General features: G+C 42.7%; 1 long non-coding RNA gene across 1 annotated transcript; it reads right to left on the bottom strand.

The window, feature by feature from the left end:
* Positions 1–1469: 1469 nt before the first annotated feature.
* On the bottom strand, positions 1470–9255 carry LOC120874244. The gene is made up of 2 exons (XR_005723614.1): positions 9162–9255; positions 1470–1631 (listed from the first exon to the last, which is right to left on the bottom strand). It is a non-coding gene; the product is annotated as an uncharacterized LOC120874244 (long non-coding RNA).
* Positions 9256–23136: the final 13881 nt, after the last annotated feature.

Here is a 23136-nt window from a genome sequence, read left to right as displayed (position 1 = left end):
CCTGGGATTCTCCAGGCAAGAACACTGGAGTGGGTTGCCATTTCCTTCTCCAATGCGTGAAAGTGGGAAGTGAAAGTGAAGTCTCAGTCATGTCCAACTCCTAGCAACACCACGGACTGCAGCCCACCAGGCTCCTCTGTCCATGGGATTTTCCAGGCAAGAGTACTGGGGTGGGGTGCCACTGCTTTCTCCAACAATAGTCTTTAGGTCCGTCCATATTGCTACAAATGTGGTATTATTTCATTCTTTTTAAGACTGAGCAACATTCCATCGTATAAATCCACCACTTTTTCCTTATCCGGTCATCTGTCTGTTCATGGGTATTTAGGTTGCTTCCATGTCTTGGTTATTGTAAATAGTGCTGCTATGAGCATAGGGTGCATGTAGATTTTTAAGTTACAGCTTTGTCTGGATATATGCCCATGAGTGGAAGTGTTAGATCATATGGCAACTCTATTTTAGTTTTTTTAGGACCCTCCATACTGTTTTCCATAGCGGCTACAATTTATGTTCCCACCAACAGTGTAGGAGAGTTTCATTTTCTCCACACCCTCTCTAGCATTTGTTATTTGTAGACTTTGTAATGATGGTCACTCTGACTGGAGTGAGGTGGTATCTGATTGTAGTTTTTTTAAGTTTTTAGTTGGAGGATAATTGCTTTACAGTGTTGCATGAATCAGCCATAAGTATACATATGTCCCCTCCTTCTAGGGCTTCCCTCCCACCCCGCACCCCCATCTCACTCCTCTAGGTTGTCACAGAGCACCAGGCATGCATCGGTATGGAATCTTTAGAGATGGTACTGATGAACTTCTCTGCAGGGCAGGAACAGAGATGCAGACACAGAAAGTGGACCTGTGGACACAGCCAGGGAAGGAGAGGATGGGACAAACTGGGAGGGTAGCATTGAAATATACACATTACCGTACGCAAAACAGATGGCTAGTGACTGCAGCTTTGATTTGTGTTTCTCTAATAATTTGTTACTCTCCTTTTTTTAAGGACTTTTAACAATTTTATTTATTTTAATTGGAGGATAATTACTTTACCATATTGTGACGGTTTTTGCCTGTATCAACATGAATCAGCCATAGGTATACAAGTGTCTCCCCCATCCTGCATCCCCTGTCCCACCCCATCCCTCTAGGTTGTCCCAGAGCGCTGGCTTTGGGTACCCTGCTTCATGCATCAAACTCACACTGGTTATCTATTTTACATGTGGTAATGTATACGTTTCAGTGCTGTTCTCTTAAATCATCCGACCCTCTCCTCTCACTGAGTTCAGAAGGACACAACAGCTCGCTGTCATCTGACCTGTGCTTGTCTTTCTAGCTTCACTCCTATTACTCCCAGTGTGCAGGGAACACTCCAGGAACACTGAAGCACTTGTAATTCTTCAATTGCAATCTGCTCTTATTTGCTAACCAGTCTCTTTTCTACTGTTATTTCTGCAGAAAACACACTCTACCATTTCCCCCCTTCAACAAACTTCTTTCCTTTCAATTCTTTTTATTTATCACTTTTTTTTTTTAACACTTAGTCCAGATTTTCTCCTTGGGAAATCTTCAATTTACCACTTACCAGTGACCTTGAGTAAGTTCCTTCACTTCTCTAAGTCTCAGTTTTCGTATCTAAAGAATGAGAATAATAAAATAGTACTTACATTATTACAAGGATCAAATGACATAACCCTCAGAAAGCTCTTAGCCGACTGCCTGTCAGGTTTAAGTGCTCACGAATAAGTTATCTACAATTGTCATCGTAAAGATTTCTCCCAGTGGGATTTAAGAGCTTCCTCGTCTGTCTTCTATTAGCAACCAGTACTTGGAAGGCAGTAGTCTTTCCCTTTACTGCCTGTTGATTTGCAAGTCTTTTCTGCTGTACTGACCATTCCTTGAGATCAAGGATCAATCATTTATTTCCATATCCCTGGTGTCTAGCACAGGCTTTGTACCTGTAGATGAGTATTTATTGAGGCAAAATAGGAAAATAATTATTAGGAGGACACTGTGCTAAATCATTTCAGTTGTGTCTAACTCTGTGCGACCCTACGGGCTGCAGCCTGCCAGGCTCTTCTCTCCATTGGATCTCCCAGGCAAGAATACTGGATGGGTTGCCATTTCCTCCCCCAGGGGATCTTCGTGACCCAGGGGTCAAACCCATCTCTTTCCTCTTGCTGGATTGGCAGGTGGGTTCTTTACCACTAGCGCCACCTGGGAAGCCCTATTTAGGAGGACACATGCTAATTCTACTGCCAGAATATTTCTGTAAAATGTTCATTCCATGTTTATCTTCCTGAAGTAGCAGTCTAAAAAGATTTCACTTGTCTACCGTCAATTTATTTTTGTTTATGTATTTATTATCTGCAGCTGTGTTGGGTCTGATTGCTGCACTCAGACTTTCTGTAGCTGTGGTGCGCGGGCTTCTCTTGGCAGTGGCGTCTCTTGTTACAAAGCCCGGCTCTGGAGCATGGGCTCAGTAGTAGTGGCAGATGGACTTGGTTGCCCTGTGGCATGTGCACCAGGCATAGAACTGGTGTCCCCTGCATTGGCTCAGATGGTTAAATAATCTGCCTGTGATGCAGGAGACCTGGGTGATATCCCTGGGTTGGGAAGATTCCCTGGGGAAGAAAATGGCAACCCACTCCAGTATTCTTGCCTGGAGAAGCCCATAGACACAGCAGCCCGGCAGGCTACAGTCCAAGGGTTTGCAAAGAGTCAGACATGACTGAGTGACTAATTTTTTCACTGCACTGGCAGGTGTATTCTTAACCACTGGACCACAAGGAAAGAACGGTCTACCTTCAGTTTAAATAAAACTGCAGCCTTAACAAAACTGAACCTGTTATACCAAATTTCCTTTTGTCTTCCTTTGCTCTAGCCACTTCCTCCTGGTCAAGATCATCTCTTTCTGTGTCATAATCCCATCGGGTTTTTTTTTTAATTGGTGACAGTCTTTTTCCGAAAATTTGCATTATTGCAAGCTCCCCAGAAAGCTGTGAGCGTCACCCATAACAAAGGAGACCCATCCTTCCTTCTGCCTCCTTCCTACAGCTGTTTGAGTCAGCAGGGTTTCTGGAATCTTAGCACAAGGTCAGTACATGGCCTCTCTCCCTGAAGGTTACAGCCATGCTAGAGTTAGACAAGGGATTAGAATATCCCAGGCACACATCCAGGCATTATTGTAAAGAATGAAGTGCTCTGTGAGCTCAGATTTGAGGAGGGGATTTGGCTTGGAGAAGACTCTTGAGATTCTTGAGAGTCCCTTGGACTGCAAGGAAATCAAACCAGTCAATCCTAAAGGAAATCAGTCCCAAATATTCACTGGAGGACTGATGCTGAAGCTGAAGCTCCAATACTTTGGCCACCTGATGCCAAGAACTGACTCATCGGAAAAGACCCTGATGCTGGGAAAGATTGAAGGCAGGAGGAGAAGGGGAGACAGAGGATGAGATGGTTGGATGGCATCACCGACTCGATGGACATGAGTTTGAGTGAACTCCAAGAGTCTGTGATGGACAGGGAGGACAAGCGTGCTGCAAACCACGGGGTCACAAAGAGTGAGATATGACTGAGTGACTGAACTGTGTGTGGCTATCTAATATATTCATGAAATCATGCTCTTGACAGGCTTCACAGAGCTCTGAGGCCTATCCTTTCACGTAGCAGAGAGAAGCTGCCCAGTTCAGTGGAAAGAGTGCTGACTTTAGAGTCAGGACTTGACTTTGAGCCCAGTTTTACCACTACCTGGCTGGCTATTCTTATGGCAAATCACCAATATGAGATCACTTTGCAATACACACAAATATAGGATCGTTATATTGTATTCTTGAAACCAATGTACTGTTGTATGTCATGATGCCTTAATTTTTATAAATCAGGCTTTCCTATGACTGATGTCCTCTTTTAGGGTCACCTTCTCTAGCTGGACAGGAGATTTGAGATTTGAGATTGACTCTCTCTGATGAGAGTCTCTTTTCCTTCCTTCCCTTTGTTCCCTCTTTTCTAGGAGTTGAGTAAGGAACCCTTGCTGTGCTAAGTCACTTCAGTCATGTGTGACTCTTTGCAACCCTATGGGCTGTAGCCCGCCAGGCTCCTCTGTCCCCAGGGGTGCTCCAGGCAATTATACTGGAGTGGGTTGCTGTGCCCTTCTCCAGGGGAATCTTCCTGACCCAGGAATCAAACCCGCATCTCATGTTTCCTGCATTGGCAGGTGGGTTCTTTACCACTAGCACCATCTGGGAAGCCCAAGGAACCTATAACTCTCTGATTATCTGTAACTCAATCAACAAGTTTGTACTTTGGCATCACCTTAAAGTCTCCCGACTCTAGTCTTCTAAGGTTCTGACCTTAAATTATTGTCTTACTTTTTCTCCCATGTTCTGTTTATATTCATGGTTGATTCCCAATTGTTCCAAAACTAATTGATTTAATGACTTAGCTCTATAATTCAAACTTACTCTGAAACTCCGGCTCAGAAACCTAAAAATAAGGGCCTGTCACCTAATATAGATTGAGCTCAACATTCCTAAACTACTTGTTATCTAACCGTAGATGTGTGATTTATGCACATCAAAGTAAAATATTGGATAGAACTAAACTTTAAAATACATCAGTTGGTAAAGAGAAAGCAGTAAGGTCTAGTGGAAAGAAAACTAAGGCCAGGAGACATGCGATCTAGTTCTGTCATTAATTAGCTGTAGCTTCGGCCAAGTCTCTGAACCTCAACCATGGAATTGGATTCTATATGATTTAGAACTTAGAGCTCTGTCGCTAGTGCCATGTGGCTGAAGAAAGAGAACTGCTTGGGTAGCATTTGTTGGGTAAGTCTTCAGGGGAGAAATAAAAAGAAATTTAAGATGACTCCTACATTGGAAAAGACTCTGATGCTGGGAGGGATTGGGGGCAGGAAGAGAAGGGGACGACCGAGGATGAGATGGCTGGATGGCATCACGGACTCGATGGACGTGAGTCTGAGTGAACTCCGGGAGATGGTGATGGACAGGGAGGCCTGGCATGCTGTGATTCATGGGGTCGCAGAGTCGGACATGACTGAGCGACTGAACTGAACTGAACTGAACTTACAGATGGGTGGGGTTTTTGATTGGAAAGATAAACCTGAGCACACGTGTGAATTGGAGGGAAAATCATTAGTCGAGTAGGGAGGTAGGAATGAGTGGAGTGGTGTATGGCACAATTTACATGCAGACCTGAGCCACTGGGGAAGCTGGATGGGCATGTTATAGGGGACACAAGACTGACGGGTAGGAGAGGATGCTGGAGGAGGGAAGAGTGGTCTGGGAGCAGTGGGCAGCATGGATTGCTAAGAGAATATGTTGGCAGGGGGAGGTTAGATGGTGACAGTGGACAGGTGTTAGTTAAGTAAGCTTGGATCAGAATAGGTGAGGTGTGAGCTAAGCACAATTTGAAATCTGGGAGACATTTTGAGGAAGAAATTAAATAAATAAGAAAAGAAAAGAAAGCAATCCAGCGTTGTCCCCAAGAGTGGAAAGGTATTTCTCTAGGGTAAGGTTGGTGCGCTGGGGAATTTCATAGTCTCATCTTTAGATGTGAACGTGTCTGAACGAAAGAAACCTGAATGCTGAAGAACTGATGCTTTTGAACTGTGGTGTTGGAGAACACTCTTGAGAATCCCTTGGACTGCAAGGAGATCAAAACAGTCCATCCTAAAGGAAATCAGTCCTGAATATTCATTGAAATGACTGATGCTGAAGCTGAAACTCCAATACTTTGGCAACCTGATGAGAAGAATTGACTCACTGGAAAAGACCCTGATGCTGGGAAAGATTGAAGGTGGGAGCAGAAGGGGATGACAGAGGATGAGATGGTTGGAAGGCATCACCAACTCAATGAACATGAGTTTGAGTAAGCTCTGGGAGTTGATGATGGACAGGGAGGCCTGGCGTGCTGCAGTCCATGGGGCTGCAGAGTCAGACATGACTGAGCAACTGAACTGAACTGATGTCCAAATAGTTTCACTGAAAATCCTCTACAGTGAACACATCTTTGTAGGCAGTTAGAAATGGGAATATGATTGTCAGGACCACATACACAGAGTTTTTAAAATTCATTCAGTCTGAGGCAGTAGTTGAAACTGTAGGAGTGAATGCTATGTATGAAGGAGAATATTACAAAGAGAGAGACATACAGATAAAGTATTAGAAAACCAAAAGAGTATTATTATAAGCCTTTTACAATTCCCAGAAAGTCTATTTTAGCTTTCATTGTAGTGTTTACATCTCTTGTGGTACTCCTTAGACTTTGACTTATAGTACTTTGACTTACAGATTTTGACTTTGACTTACAGTACTACGATCTCTCTCTCTCTCTTTGCAAAAATGTTAGCAATCTTTTCATCTCTGGGTACTTGTGTTAGTAAAATAAGTGAATTTACACTTACAATCAGAGTCTCAGTGGCTGAAAAAGTCCTTCTCATTCACTGTACGTGTTTGTCACTTTCACTCACATTATATTGTCCAAAGAAAGTCACAGAGGCACATTCATCTTCCGAAGAGGTGGAAAGCGCCTATTCTGGTGTGCATTAATAGAGTACTGGTGAACAATTCTGACAGCGACCACGATAACAAACCGTTCTCCTTAGACTTCTATCTACAACCGTGCTTCCTCTGCCCTCTTATGTGTATCATCACTAAAATGTTCCTGGTATCAGCATTTTATAATCTATGGCACCAGAGCAGAATTCCCCTGCAAACAAGTTATTCTTGCTTCTATTCTCTTTGTTTCCTCCTTATTTTGATGTTGAGCCTCCCTTTGGTTCCATGGTTGGCTCTTTACCCTTCATTTTCCTATTCTTGGAATGAAAGAGAGTCAAGAATACGCTACCTCGTTGTTCTCCTGCTAATGGTTCTGCTTCTCTTTCTTCTTTCGTAAGAATAAATTCCTCCCCTCTGGGTCCTGCCACACTTCCTTCTACTCACTTGCTTTCTAATCACCCAGAGTTTAAGGCCATCAAAGAGCAAAATAACCAAATTAGATATTACTCCATCCACTATTTATTCTGTCCAACATTAATTAGCAGGGTGCCCTGATTTTCAGTCTGTGCACATCTCGTAAGTTGTTGACATAATTAATTCTGATCAGAATTAATCTTGTTTTCCATGAGAATCCTATAGAATGCTATTTGAAACCCTAATATTATTGTTACAGTCTGCCTTGTCTCAGGGTTATTTTTATATATTCTTCATCACTAAATCATGACATTCTTATAGATTAAACTGTGATTCTCATGCAATAAAAACTCAATAATTGTTAACTCACTGGGTGAATCTTATATTTGACTGAACTATTGGTTTTGGTAACATTTGGATATATCTTGATTCAGCAGTGGACACTTATTAGACACTTGCTCATGTCTAGGAAAAAAGGAATAGACATGATTTTTTAATTGATGATGTCTCAATTTCTCACCTTCCATACTGAAGTGTAGTATTATTGTTTGTTTACAGTTCATACTTACATCTACCTCCTAGAAGATTTTGAAAAATAGATGTATTAGTAAATCCATTTATTCACTTATTCATTCATTGGTTTATTCAATAGTCACTTCGTGAGTGCTTATAACAAGCTAATAAGACATAGTAATCTCTTTCAAAATCTAGGAGCAAGTGGGAGACAGGTAAGTAAAGCAATTTGATAAATGCTATGGCTCAGAGGAAAAATACCTAAAATCAGACAGGGACTTCTTAGGAGATTGGACCCTGGAAACAAACTTTGAGGTTAAGAGAAAGAAATAGTTAGGAAGCTGGGGTGAGACATGGAGCTATTTATGAGAAGGAAACAAGCCACATTCAAACACTGAGATGGGAAAGTAAATCACTTGCTCCAGAAAGTGCTCAAGAAATTCAATACAACTGAAACGTAACACACAAGTTGAAGGAATGCCAGTGACAAAGCTACAAAGAAGAGCAGGTGTCAGATCTAAAAGGGGCTTGTGTGCTAAACTAAGGAATTTTAATTTCAAAGCTTTGGAGCATATCTGAACTCTCCCAGGCAAGTGGGATCAGGGATGTCATTCTGGGACTACAGTTCCAGAGGCTGGTTCTGGTTATGGGTGGGGTGAGACTTCCTTATAATATGAAAGAAATGGAACTAAGAGGATTTGAAAGTGATGGCCCAGGACCTGGGATGGTTGGAGAGGAGGGAAACAAATCCAAGATTAATTCAAATTTGAGAGAAAAAACCAGAAGTAGTTAATTTGGAGCATGAAGCAGAACAAACAGGTCAAAACAGAGGGCCAGAGGACAGCCCTGTGTGATTTCTTAAAGCCTCCTCTCCCCTTTCCAGGCTTCTTCAGCCTTAGACCTGAAGCCTTTCAAGGATTTAAAACAGAAAAGTGATAACCTCTTGGTCTCTTCCAAACTAGGCATACAGCGTCTTGTCGTGTCCTGTAAACACTTCCCCAAGGGTATCTGACCCACAGTAAGTCCTCAATAAGAATTTAGCAAAGGATATGAACTTGCTGCTAATTGCCGAGCACAGAAATGCTTTCCTTGAGATATTCACATGTTATGTGAGTCTATTGTTGCTGTTTAGTCACTAAGTGGGTTTCCGTTCCTTCTCTAGGGGATCTTCTCAAACCAGGGATGGAACCTGAGTCTCCTGCCTTGGCAAGCGTATTCGTTACCACTGAGCCACCAGGGAAGTCCGCCTGAGTGTAAGGGACAAGAAAATGGATTTCGTACAAACTCACAAGAACTCACTCTTCTCTTTAATAAATTCACTCATTTAATAAATGTGAACTAAAATCATGTTATTTACAAGCCATTCAGATATAAAACTAAACTTTTCTTTCAATTGTCTTAGGCAAATCACACCATATGCATTAAGAAATAAAACAATAAAAAAGAAAAGGAGCCCCCCCCCCCCCGACCCAAGAAGAACTGAGCAAAACGAAAGAACAACACAAGTATTTTAGCAGTAAGGTGGTATGACTCCGAACAATAGTAATCCAGAAACAGTGGCTGGGGTGATTGTCAAACGTAAGTTTGAATCATACGGAGCTGCTCACAAATCTGTATGTACGCCTGTGTGAGTTACCAATTGTCTCCGAAGATAGGTGGCTCAAATTAATGGGGGCAATAACAAGCTAGAATTCTCTGGGGGAGAAGCCTCACTATTCACCTGCCATTGTGAAGTCAGGGGCAATCAGATCAGCTTTAGTCCAGTCCACTAGGAGAGAAGGCTTTAAACATAACAGTTGAGCAGGGTGTGGCCAGCCTGTACACATGTCACAATGGTGCCATCATGAGACAAGTCCACGTAATATAAAAAGCAAGGAAGGAAGTACAAATTTCAAGTGAAGACTAAACTGCTGAAAGTTGCAAAGCCTCCTAAATTACCCTTTTTCCACAGCACAAGCATCTTGTGATGTGATATAATGTTGACCATAAACTATTTCAACATTTAATAAATTCAGGCATTTAAACCAGTACTATGATTGCAGTAATTTCCATAAACTTTCTGTCTCAGATTTCAGGATGATTCCTTCATATTTAACATCACCAGAGAACAGGAAGCAGTATTCTTTTTCTGCAGTGGTATCCCTGTGGTATAATAACAATGATAGTAATTGTTTTCAAAATACTTCTATTTATTTGTTTAACAATGTATTTATTTGTTGCATCAGCTCTCTTAGTTGCATCATGTGAGATCTTTCCTTGTGGACTCTCTAGTTGTGGCATACCGGTTCCAGGATGCTCCAGCTTGGTAATTATGGTGCTCAGGCTTAGTTGGTCCGGGGCACGTGGGATCTTTGTTCCCCAACCATGGATCAAACCCGTGTCCCCTGCACAGCAAGGTGGATTTACAAGTACTGGAACACCAGGAAAGTCCCAACAATTCTTTTTTAAAAGTATTCGATCTTTGTCCCCCATTCCTGGAACAAGCTCCTTAGAGAGATGAGTATCTTTTGTATGCTAGTGAAATGACTGGTGACCGGGGGCCTGCAGAAAGCTTCAGGATAGGGGTGGCCAGAAAGACCAAGACGTGATTAGACGCTTAGAACTTTTAGCCCCAAACCCCAAACGTCCAGGCAGGGGAGAAAGGCTTAAGACTGAGTTCAGTCACCAGTGGCCAGTGGTTTCATCAATCATGCCTACATAATGAAACGTTCCTAAAAACTTCTGTGCTTCCCGGGTGGCTCAGTGATAAAGAATCGGCCAGCCAGTGCTGGAGTCACAGAAGCTGCAAGTTTGATCCCTGGGTCAGGAAGATCCACTGGAGAAGGTGATGGACACTCTGATTTTCTTGCCTGGAGAATCCCAAGGACAAAGGAGCCTGGTGGGCTACAGTCCATGGGGTCACAGAGTTGGACACGATTGAGTGACTGAACACACACACACAAACTCCTAAACACTGCAGTGTGGATATCTCCCAAGTTGGTGAACACATCAGGGTGCTGAGACAGTGGCCCACTCCAGTTCCACGGGGATGGAAGCTCCTGCCCTGGGGACACTTTTGCACCTCACACTATGTACTCTTTCATCAGGCTGTTTATTTGTATGCTTTATGATAAATCAGCAAACATAAGGAAAGTGATTTGCCAAGCTCTGTGAGCCATTGTAGCCAATTATTGAGCTTGACAGTAGTGGGAAGCCCCAGTTTATAGCTGGTCCATCAGGAGTACAGGTGACCTGATGTTTGTGACTGGTGTCTGAAGTGAGGGCAGTCTTGTGAGGCTGAGCTCTGAAACCTGTGGGTCTATCACTAACTCCAAATAAGCTAATGTCAGAATAGAATGAATCATGGGACACCCAGTTGGTGTCGAGAGAATTGGTTGGTATGAGGAAAAAAACCCATAAATTTAGTGTCAGAAATGTCATGAGTAAAAACAGCTCACCGTGGTTAACTGTACCTTTCTAATCTTACCATGGGCTTCCCTGATAGCTCAGTTTGTAAAGAATCCACCTGCAATGCAGGAGTAAGTAAGTAACTGTTAGTTGCTCAGTCATGCCTGACTCTTTGCAACCCCATGGACTGCAGCCCACCACACTCCTCTGTCCATGAGATTTTCCAGGCAAGGATACTGGAGTGGGTGGCCATTTCCTTCTCCAGGGGATCTTGCCAACCCAAGGATTGAACCTGGGTCTCCTGTACTGCAGGCAGATTCTTTACCAACTGAGCTACAAGGGAAGCCCAATGCAGGAGACCCCAGTTCAGTTCCTGGGTTGGGGAGATCCCCTGGAGAAGGGACTAGCAACCCACTCCAGTATTCTTGGCTGGAAAATCCCATGGACAGAGGAGCCTGGTGGGCTACAGTCCATGGGGTCGCAGAGTCGACACGACTGAACTACTAAGCACAGTACGATCTTCCCATTCTATTTGTTGAAAAGTTAGTATCTAGCAGATCTCACAGGTTCTCTATGTAGTGCGTAATCAGGAGAAGTTCGAAGTAAAGCTTTGGGAGGTATAGAAGTGAATCTGGAGGGATTCCCCCCCCCCATAAACAATTCAGGTCTAGATTTAATGTTTAATTATTTCTACTCTATGTTCTTTACTTTCTCAAAGAACATGCCGAGTTAACTTGCTGCTTTTGGAAATCAATGTCAACCCCACCCCACTCAATTACTCTCTACTTTGTTCTGTCAGATACTCTATTTTCTAACACGTTCTGCAAGGCATTGGAGAGCTGAGGAATTGTTTTGAGCTTTGAAGACATGGTAAAATTTGCCATGATTTTAGGGAATCACGTAGGCCCGAGGCTACGTAAAGGATGGATTTGAGGGAAGGGTCTGTGTAGTGGAATGCACGAAGCGCAAGCTCTGGAGGCATCCAAGTGAAGTCGCTCAGGCGTGTCTGACTCTTTTCGACCCCGTGGACTGCAGCCCACCAAGCTCCTGTGTCCATGGGATTCTTCAGGCAAGAGTACTGGCGTGGGTTGCCATTTCCTTCTCTAGGGGATCTTCCCGACCCAGGGATCAAACCCAGGTCTCTCGCATTGCAGGCAGACGCTTTAACCTCTGAGCCACCAGGGAAGCCCACTAACCTGGGTCCAAATCTAGTTGCCAACGCTTACGGCTGTATAACCTTGAACAAGTTCCTTATACTTTCCAAGGTGGCATTCCTTTATCAAGGGTGACAGTAATGGTTTGCGATTAAGTCATGTTTATGAAGTGTAAAAGCTGGCACATAGTAAGCACTCACAAGTGGCAGCCATCCACTTTAATGGCCATGTTGTTCTATGAACATTTTTCAGTTGGGTCTTTGCTTGATTTTAAACCCCTTCTCATTAGCATCTTTTACTTCCCGGGAAGGGCACCTGATACAGTGTCTGTCTCCCAGTCCTGAGTAGAAGGTTATTCAAATGTCGTCCGGTTCCTCCTGTGAGGCAACCTCGGGAATGTAGACCAAGCTGCGCTTGTCTTTCTTCTAGAGCCCTTGAGACTCTATTCACACTAGACTTCCACTTCTGGGCTCATACCTCATTCAATGCCACCCATCCTCACCACCCCTGCCCTGCCCTTCTAGAAAGAGTCCTTTCAAGAGGGAGGGGATATATGTATACCTATAGCTGACTCAGGTTGATGTATGGCAGAACCAACACAATTTTGTAAAACAATTATCTTGCAATTAAAAATACATAAATTTAAAAGAAGAAATGAATAAAGGTCCATTCCCACCAACCTTAAAAAAAAAAAAAAAAAAACTCATTCCTCCATATCAGATACATTCCAGCTCTCTCTGTTAACTAATTTGTTCAATATATTCAGCCAACTTTTACTGAGTGCTTATCACATGCTTCAAGCTGGAGAAACCCAGTACAGCCTTTCTACCCCAGTAATTCATATTCTACTTTGTTATACTACAGTAAGAGCTATGATCAGAGATTCTCCATCCAAGCATTAGAACCATCTATGAATTTTTTAAAACTACAAATGTTTATTTCCTGCCTAATTTAATAAATCTGAATGGGACTCAGATATACAAAATTTCTAAACTTTTTTCCAAGGTTTTATTGACTAGCTAGAATAAAGAAGAACCCAAGGAATATTGCTGAGTATGAAAAATTGATAAGAATTTGGAAGTGTTAGTGGACTTCATGTTGAAGGTTTAAAGTGTATGCTGAAGGATAAATAAGTTTTCCAGGTGAGAAGAGAACCCCAGGCAAAGGAAAAGCATAAAGCCTAAACCTAAAGTGTCTGAATTTGATCAACACAATTTTTACTAATATGCTAGTGGAAGAACGTTAGAAGACTCATTTATGAATAACATTTATGCATATTAGCTATAAATTTCTGGGAAGAAATAGCCTTACTTTTGTTCATCAATGCAATTAACAAATAGCATCATAACCATTTCGCTTTCATGGTTAGTTTCTTTTATAAATTATGAACCCTCTCAGGATAAGAACATGTGACTTAGTCTTTGTAACACCACGACTGGTATGCAGTAGGTTTCTCAACCCGTGTTTGCTGATGGAATGAATGATGGTCTCTATGCCAGGATCTGTTTTTCCAGTGTCCATCAAGTTTTACTGGGACACAGTCTTGCTCATCCACTTACATGTTATCTGTGGCTACTTTCACATTACGATAGCAAAGCTGAGTGGTTGTATCAGTGATCACATGTCCCACAAAATCTAAAATATTTACTATCTGGCCTTTCAGAGAGAAAAATTGCTTGCCCTTGCTTCACACCAGTGCTGTTCAATAGAACTTTCTGGGATAATGAAATTGTTCCATAACCTTTTTGTCCAATCCAGTAGCCACTAACCTCATTTGGCTATATACATTTAAGTTAAAATTAAGTGAAATTAAATATTTATTTCCACAGCTGCCCTAGACACACTTTAGTGCTTGATAACCGCTCATGGCTAATGACTTTCTTATTGGAAGTACAATCCTATGTCATGATCTTAATAATGAGAATGTCAAGTCAAGTGAGAGAGGAGGTGTTTGGGGGCAAGAAAGCATCTCAATCCCACTTGTAAAGCATAAAAGTGATCACCTGCACCTTGTTTAGTTCGTGATCCTGTTTCGAAATACCCATTTATTTGACAAGAATTTGTTGAGTTTCTTTTACATGCCAGGCCCTCTATATACATATTTTCAAAGTGATATGAATTAATTTCTTGTTGTTTTTTTTTTAAAGTATTTATAGGGACTTCCCTGGTGGTCCACTGGCTAAGACTCCATACTTGAAATGCAGAGGGCCTGGGTCTGATCCCTTTTCAGAGAACTAGATCCTGTGTGACGCAACTAAGACCTGGTGCAACTAAATAAACAATTTTTTTAAAAAAGATTTATTAGTTAATATTAGGGAAGAGAGGTTTGCATGTAGGTCCAATCACACTCTTGGCCCTTTACATATCTGATCTGTAAAGTACTGTGCAATTTTTATTAATAATTTTCACATCAATCTTGAAAATACTCTCCCCCCTGGAAGGGTGGGATGAATTGAGAGAGGAGCACTGATGTATATACATACTACCATGTGTAAGACAGGTAGGTAGTGAGAAGCTGCTATATATTTTATAGAACAGGGAGCTCGGCTCAGTGGGCTGCACTTCTAGTTCTTCAGTCTAAAACACACTCTCACTGAGTGTTCAGCAACGTTGAAATTTTGCGACTTACTACCCACAGGCAGAATAATCAAACTCTAAACTGATAGGAAGGCTTCCTAGGTGGCTCAGTGGTAAAGAATCCACCTGCCAATGCAGGAGATTCAATCCCTGGGTTGCGAAGATCTCTTTGAGCAGGAAATGGCAGCCCACTCCAGCATTCTTGCCTGGGAAATCCCAAGGACAGAGGAGCCTGGTGGACTACAGTCAATAGGGTCAAAAAGAATAGGCCACGACTCAGTGACAACACCACCAAATGTTAGATGAAGTTCATAAACTGTCCCAAAGCTGAGTCTCCTGTGTCTTCCTCCTCTACCCTCCTGGTGGCTTTAGCTCCCCTTTTTGCCCCATCACTGTCCTAGCACAGCCCCCTTTCTGCTTCACTTATTAGTCAAAGCTTTCTCCATCTTATTCAGAAAACATCTGAATCCTTTTGAAGGCAGCAAGAAACAGCCCACGGCCCTCATAGAGACAGGGCCTCTCTCTGGGGAAGGGCCCAGTGCAGGGGTGAGACCTGGGTGAAAACCTCAGCGTCACCCACAAAGTTTCGAACTTACCCACCACTTGACGCTTCTCCTGTTTGTGGCTGGGGAATTCCAGCTCAGTCATCTCTGAAGACCTTTGAATTAAGAGCTTGGGCTTCCACTTTGGTTGCTTTTGGCAGGGAGAGGTGGCCAAAGCAACTGTCCCCACCCACACTGAACCTTTCACACTCAACTACTTGAACCTTCCAAAAGACTCTGTCCTCTCCGAGAAAAATATGTATGCTCAGTCGCTAAGTTCTGACTCTTTGGACCCCATGAATGTAGCCTGCCAGCCTCCTCCATCCATGGGATTTCCCAGGCAAGAATATCAGAGTGGGCTACCATTTCCTCCTCGAGGGGATCTTCCTGATGCAGAGACCAAACCCACGTCTCCTGTGTTGGCAAGTGCATTCTTTACCATTGTGTCACCAGGGATAGCCTGTGAAAAATATACCATCCTTATAAATCCCCCAAATTAGTCAGATGCAGACACAGCCTTCAGAATTGTATACACCCACAACAGCTATATTTGGCACACTCTTTCCATAAAATTCTCTAGTCACTAGTCACATATTAAAGATTATCACTCCTATCAGCTTACTCCCCCTCCTACACTCCCGAGAATAGTACAGGAAGAGACAGGCAGGTCTGGCTCAACCTCTTGCTAGGGCACTTTAAACAAGGTTATCAAAAAGCTTAATTTGTAGAATATAATCAGTGTGTGTGTATGTGTGTGCTTAGTCACTCAGGCATGTCCGACTCTTTACAACCCCATAGACTAGCCCACCAGGCTCCTCTGCCCATGGAATTTTTCAGGCAAGAGTACTAGAGTAGGTTACCATTTCCTACTCCTGGAGATCTTCCCAACCCAGGGATCAAACCCATGTGTCTCGTGTCTCCTGTACTGGCAGGCAGATTCTTTACCACTGTGTCACCTGGGAAGCTGTAGAATATAATCAATAACTAGCACTGAATCAGTAGACAGGCTGTTAAAGCTGAAGATTCTCTGTGACATCAATGTCCCCGTCTTTTCTTTCTTTCCTTCCTTTTTTTTTTGTTTGTTTTTCTGACTGCACTTCAAAGCATGCAACACTTCAGTTCCCCCATCAGGGATCAAACCTGTGCTCCTTGCAGTGGAAGCGCAGAGTCTTAACCACTGGACCACCAGGGAAGTCCCCAAAGTCCTTATCTTTTGAATATTCTCCACTTCACTTGTGGCTGTTGATAAGATCAGGAACCTTTCTGCTGGAGCCTTCTCCCTATAGCTTCCACCAGTGACCGCTGAGCCACTTGTGCCTCTGACTCTTGTCTTGGACCACAGTTGTGGTCTCCACTTCTGAGTTCTGCCGTCTCAGGCACATTATCAGTTGAGTATTCAGCAACTTTAAAATTTTGCAACCCACAGCCAACAGGCAGAACGCTCAAGTTCTGGGCGACAGGAAGTCCGAAACCTGTGCCTCAGCTCCCTCATGGTTGTTCTCTTTTTCTTTTCCCCCATCCAATATATTGACCTCACCTATTGTGGTTATTTGCAGGAAAATAGAACTGACTTTAGGGTTGGTGCCCTTGGAAGATTCACCCCATCTCTCTTTTTCCTACTGATTCTGCGAAACTCCATCCTGCCCAACGATGCTGCTCAAACAGGATAGATAATGGCCACCCCAAGATATCCCTGGAACCTGAAAAATGTTGCTTTATTTGGAAAAAGGCTTTTTGCAGGTGTGATTAAGTTAAGGATCTTGAGATGAGGAGATCACTCTGAATTATCAGTGAAGTGAAAGTCACTCACCTCTGTCCGACTCTTTGTGACCCCACCTACTGTAGCCCGCCAGGCTCCTCTGTCCATGGGATTCTCCAGGCAAGGATACTGGAGTGGGTAGCCATTTCCTTCTCCAGCGGATCTTCCTGACCCAGGGATCAAAACTGAGTCTCCTGCATTGCAGGCAGATTCTTAGCTGTCCAAGCTATAGGGCTAAAACATTATCAGTTCTCAGAGAGAGTCCTAAATTCAATCACAACTGTCTTTATAAAGAGCAGCAGGGGGGTATTTGACACTCAGAGAAGGTGAGGTGAAAACGATTTGAAGCTACCGGCCTTGAAAACTAGAGGGCCACAGCCCTTGCTCAGGAATGCTAAAAGTCACTGGAAGCTGGAAAAGGCACAGGACTGATTCTCCCACAGGGAAAGTGGCCCTGCTAAAACTGATTTCAACACAGTGAGACTGAATTCAGACTTCTTGTCACCGGGAGAGTGAGAGAACCGTCCACTCTCTGGGTGATTGTTTTAGGCCACCCCCACATGTGGCCATTTGTTATAGTGGGAAATGAATACAGCAGCCACGCCCGAAGCATCTTTCCACTGCATCTTGCCCGCTGCTGCATGTTCGGTTTAACGCAAGTAATTCTGATGACCGACTCCCTTCTTCCTCTCTTTTCCAGGAAAGGAAGTCATTTTTGCCAACAATAGCATAGGTCATTTCCCAAGAATTCTTTAGAAATTTTAGGCTGCTGGATCGCTACTCTCTCTTCTTTGTTTTCTTTTACTCTAAACAATTCATGGAAAAGAAAGTACTGTTAAAGCTAGTATAGTTGGTACTCTCGCAACCAAAACTCTCTATTAATTAACCAATATCTCTAAGGTCTTCAATACAATGTTGGTCTTCAAAATGACACCTTTTAGCCTAAGCAAAAGTCCGAAAACTTTTCCTAGACCCTAAAAGAAAGGTAAAATTTACCAATTTTTCTTATCTCTAGAAAGGCATAGCCATTTAACCTATCTGGATTGTTGGGCATAGAGAGGGTCTTGAAACCAGAAGACTGATGGACTTTTTTCTAACCAACATTTTTTTAAATTTACTATTTTATTTATTTATTTTTGGCTGTAGCTGGGCCCTCATTGCTGAGCCGGCTTTTCTCTAATTGTGGCGAGCGGAGGCTACCCTTCAGCTGCGGTGCACAAGCTTCTCATTGCAGTCACTTCTCTTGCTGCAGAGCACAGATTCTAGGGCACATGGGCTCAGTAGTTGGAGTTGCAGACCTCGGGCTCAACTTCCCTGTGGCATGTGGGATCGCCCCGGACCAGGGATTAGACCCAAGTCCTCTGCTTTGGCAACTGCACTCTTCACCACTGAGCCACCAGGGAAGCCCAGACTGGCAGATTTTAAAGAAACAGAAGAACAAAGGAGCTGTCGATCTTAATAGATCATCATAAAAGCCGAGGAATGAAGCTGGAGTGGAAAGAGATGGTCAGAGAAGACTTGACGTAGGGTAAGGGTTGGCACCATGTGGGTGATGTCAAAATCCTGGCGGAGAACGTAAGTACCTGAAGTAAGCTGATGGCAAAGGGCACTGGTGTCAGGAAGGCATGAAACTGGGAACTGGGATGTTGGGTTGATCTTCCGCCTGGGCGCTGTTTGCCTAGGATGCGTGAATCCAGGACATAGAGAGGAGGGAGGGAGGAGAAAGAAGCACTGTGACCAGGATAAAAAAAAAAAAAAAAAAGCCTCAGTAAGTGAGGATGTTGAAAGACACTAGGTCAAGGGAGGCAGGGGCCAGGGGAGGATTCAAGAGGGGTTTTAAATAATGTGAAATGAATTAGAGAACTGAAACTATGGAGAATTTCAAAAGAGACTGCTGCAATTGTGGTAAAGAGGTTATTAATGAACTTCAGAAAAGCAGTTACCCCACGTTAAAAAGCACCTTTCCATACTGTTCTTGTTCATGGGGTTCTCACAGCAAGAATAGTGGAGTGGTTTGCCATTTCGTCCTCCAGTGGACCACATTTTGTCAGAACTCTCCACTGTGACCTGTCCATCTTGGGTGGCCCTGTACAGCATGGCTCAAAGCTTCACTGAGTTACACGAGGCCGTTCCCCACGACAAGGCTGTGATCTCGACGTGCTGCAGTCCATGGGGGTGCAAAGAGTCGGACACAACTCAACAACTAAATGACAAGAAGAAAAACTAGCATTCTAGAGAATATCCTCTAAGTCCTTCCCCCATCCTCTCCATTTCTAAAGGGGTTCAGGCTTTTGCTGCCTTGTTTGAAGGTGGGTTTCCTGGTTCTAACCTCACTTCATTCCAGTCCTAATTGCCACACTAGAGTATGTCACTCCTTTGGTCAAAATCCTACAGGCAGAGAATCAAGCAAACTACCCAAAAGAAAGTGACCCAAGACCCTTCTCACTTACCTAAGACTGAGGAATTTCCAGGAATGCAGGACTTTCAGTGCTAAAACTAGGAAAGTTCCAGGCAAATCAGGATGAACTGGCAACCCAGAGAATTAATTCGAAGAGAAAAATAAGTTTCCATTATTATCCAAAGATCCAGGCAGTTAACAAAGCTCATCAGAGTACTCCTTCATTCATACAAGGCCCATATCACCAGTAAATTTAAGACCAAAACATAAGTACAACGAAATCACAGAACCATAACACAAACAACTGCCAATATCTTACAATTGCCTGGCTGACAGAATTTCCAAAGCAAAAGCTGAATTCCCAGAATCCAATTTTCACTGCATTTTATAATCTAGAACCATACTGCTGTTACCAGTCACAAGGTGGTTATATCACTAAAAGTCCCACATCTCAGCAAACCAGGTTAATTGGTCACCCATGACCATATTGGCTTTCTTAGAAAACAAGAACAGAATAGGAAAAAGAAATGTCTTTATAAACTTGGTTTCTCCAGATTTCCCATCAGTCTCTGATGGTTGCTGAGGTTTCATCTTCTACAAACTTAAAGACAACTTCTATCAAGAAAGTAATTGTAACAGTGTTGTGCTATTTAATGGAATACAAAAAAATTAACCATAAACACTACAATCAAAATAAGATAAATCTTACAAAATGAAACATACTCTTACCAGCACTCACACTCCCTGATATTTACTCAAATGAGTTGAAAATTGGTCTACACAAAAACCCGCACAGAAATATTTATAGATGCTTTATTTATAATTGCCAAAACTTGGAAGCAACCAACACGCCCAACAGGTGGACACATAAAGAAACTGTGGTACAGCCATACAGTGAAATATTATTTGACAATACAAAGAAATGGGGATTCCCCAATGGCTCAAACAGTAAAGAATCTGCCTGCAATGCCAGAGACGCAAGAGACTGCGGTTCGATCCCTGGGTTGTGAAGATCCGCTGGAGGAGGACATGGTAATCCACTCCAATATTCTTGCCTGGAAACTCCCATAGACTGAGGGAAAAAAGAAATGAGCTATCAGTCTGCAGAAAGACTTGAAGGAAACTTAAATGTGTGTTACTAAATGAAAGCAGCCAGTCTCAATTGGCTGCAGGGGCATGATTCCAACTTTATGATATTCTGGAAAAGGCAAAACTATGGAGACAATAAAAAAAAAAAAAAAATCAGCAGTTACCAGGAGTTAGGGGGAAGGAAGGGATGAAAATGTGGGTGGAGCAGAGGGAATTTTTAGGTCAGTGAAACTATTGCATGAGACTGTAATTGTAGACGTATGTCATTTATCAAAACTCAAAGAATGTACAGCACAAAGAGCGAACCCCTGTGTAAATTATGGACTTTTGTTAATAACAATGTATCAACATTGACTTATCAACTGTAACAAATGTGCCACAATTATGCAAAATGTTAATAATAGGTAGGGGGGCCTCAGGCCAGGATGGGAGTGGGGTAGTATATGGGAACTCTCTACATTCTGCAACATTTTTCTGCAAACTTAAAGGGCTCAAAAAACAATCCATTAATTTAAAACAAACAACAATAATTGACTCCATCCCTCAAATGTGGAGTCAATTGATTTATAATCAAATTGGATGCATATTTTTCCAGAATATTAAGCAGAAATCTGAGAATTTTACAGTGAGTTATCCATAAAGTGGAAAAACTGAATTATGAAAGTATTATTGAAGAATACTAAATGTGAAAAATTTCAGACATAGAAAACAAACTGATGGCTACCAAAGGAGAACAGAAGAGGGGTGGGGAGGGATAAATTAGGAGCTTGGCATTAACAGTATATACTACTACATACAAGGTAGACAAACAACAAAGTCTACTAGCACAGGGAACTATATCCAATGTCTTGTAATAACATATAATGGAAAAGAATCTGAAAAAGAATACGTGTGTGTGTGTGTGCTCAGTCGTGTCCGACTCTGATCACATGGCCTGTAGCCCACCAGGTTCCTCTGTCGTGGGATTCTCCAGGCAAGAATACTGGAGTGGGTTGCCATTCCCTTCTCCAGGGGATCTTCCTGACCCAGAAATGAACCTGTGTCCTTGCATCTCCTGCACTGGTCAGTGGATTCCTTACTACTGCACCACCTGGGAAGCCCATAAATACATGTATACACGTATATATAACTGAATCACTTTGCTCTAATCTGAAACTAACACAACATGGTAAATCAACTATACTTCAATATAAAAATTAAAAAACAAAGTGAAACAAACATTAATATGCCAACATACTTAATGTCTTTTAAAGGGCAAAATTATAAATGGTAAGAACTTCGGAAAAATAAATTTGCAACAATATGATACCTGAAGGATTGGAATCTTCATTGTAAAAAAGCAGATTTTATATTCTTTTTTTGGCAGCATCACTTGGCTTTTGGGGTCTTAGTTTTGGGAGCAGCAATCGAACTCTTTGCCCCCTACAGTGGAAGCACAGGGTACTAACCACTGGACTGCCAGGGAAGTCCCAGAGACCTTATGTTCTGATGAAGAAATAAGCAAACTTTCTAACAGAAAAAATAGGCTACAAATACGAACAGTGGATTCACAAAGGAAGAAATAGAAATAGGCAATTAGCATTCAAACTGAGTTCAGTTCAGTCGCTCAGTCGTGTCTGACTCTTTGCGACCCCATGAATCGCAGCACGCCAGGCCTCCCTGTTCATCACCAACTCCCAGAGTTCACTCAGATTCATGTCCATCAAGTCAGTGATGCCATCCAGCCATCTCATCCTCGGTCATCCCCTTCTCCTCCTGCCCCCAATCCCTCCCAGCATCAGAATCTTTTCCAATGAGTCAACTCTTCGCATGAGGTGGCCAAAGTACTGGAGTTTCAGCTTCAGCATCATTCCTTCCAAAGAAATCCAAGGGTTGATCTCCTTCAGAATGGACTGGGTGGATCTCCTTGCAGTCCAAGGGACTCTCAAGAGTCTTCTCCAACACCACAGTTCAAAAGCATCAATTCTTCGGTGCTCAGCCTTCTTCACAGTCCAACTCTCACATCCATACATGACCACAGGAAAAACCATAGCCTTGACTAGATGGACCTTAGTCGGCAAAGTAATGTCTCTGCTTTTTAATGTGCTATCTAGGTTGGTCATAACTTTTCTTCCAAGGAGTAAGCGTCTTTTAATTTCATGGCTGCAGTCACCATCTGCAGTGGAAACGGTGGAAACGGTGTCAAACTGAGTAAGAATCCAAAAAATAAAAAAGAAATGCCAATACTCACTTATCTGAAGGGTTTGGGCAGTGGGCACTCTCCTAAGCTATTAGTTCTTTTTTTTTTTTTTTCACTTTATTTAATTATTTATTTATTTAAATATAAATTGATTTATTTTAATTGGAGGTTAATTACTTTACAGTGTTCTTTTTTATTTTATTTAACTAATTTATTTATTTCTGGCTGTGCCGGGTCTTCATTGCTGGGCTGGCTTTTCTCTAGTTGCAGTGCACGTGCTTCTCACTGGGGTGCCTCCTCTTGTTGCAGAGCGTGGGCTCTAGGCAGGCAGGCTTCAGAGCCGCAGCACATGGGTGCAGCAGTTTAGCTCATGGGCTCTGGAGCACAGGCTCAGTACTTGTGCTGCATGAGCTTAGTTGCTCCACCGCATGTGGGATCTTCCCAGATCGGGGATTGAATCCATGTCTCCTGAATTGGCAGATGGATTCTTTACCACCGAGCCATCAAGGAAGGCCATGCACTGGTTGTTCTTATATAAATGACTAACACCTTTCATGCGGCAATTTTTCAGCATACATCAAAAACCTTAAAATATGTATTCTTTTTGACT

This window comes from Oryx dammah, unplaced genomic scaffold (genome assembly GCF_014754425.2).
Source record: "Oryx dammah isolate SB20612 unplaced genomic scaffold, SCBI_Odam_1.1 HiC_scaffold_15, whole genome shotgun sequence".
In the NCBI taxonomy this organism is placed as follows: domain Eukaryota; kingdom Metazoa; phylum Chordata; class Mammalia; order Artiodactyla; family Bovidae; genus Oryx; species Oryx dammah.
The sequence above is the reverse complement of the archived record's forward strand: the minus strand, read 5'-3'. Positions and strand labels throughout refer to the sequence as shown.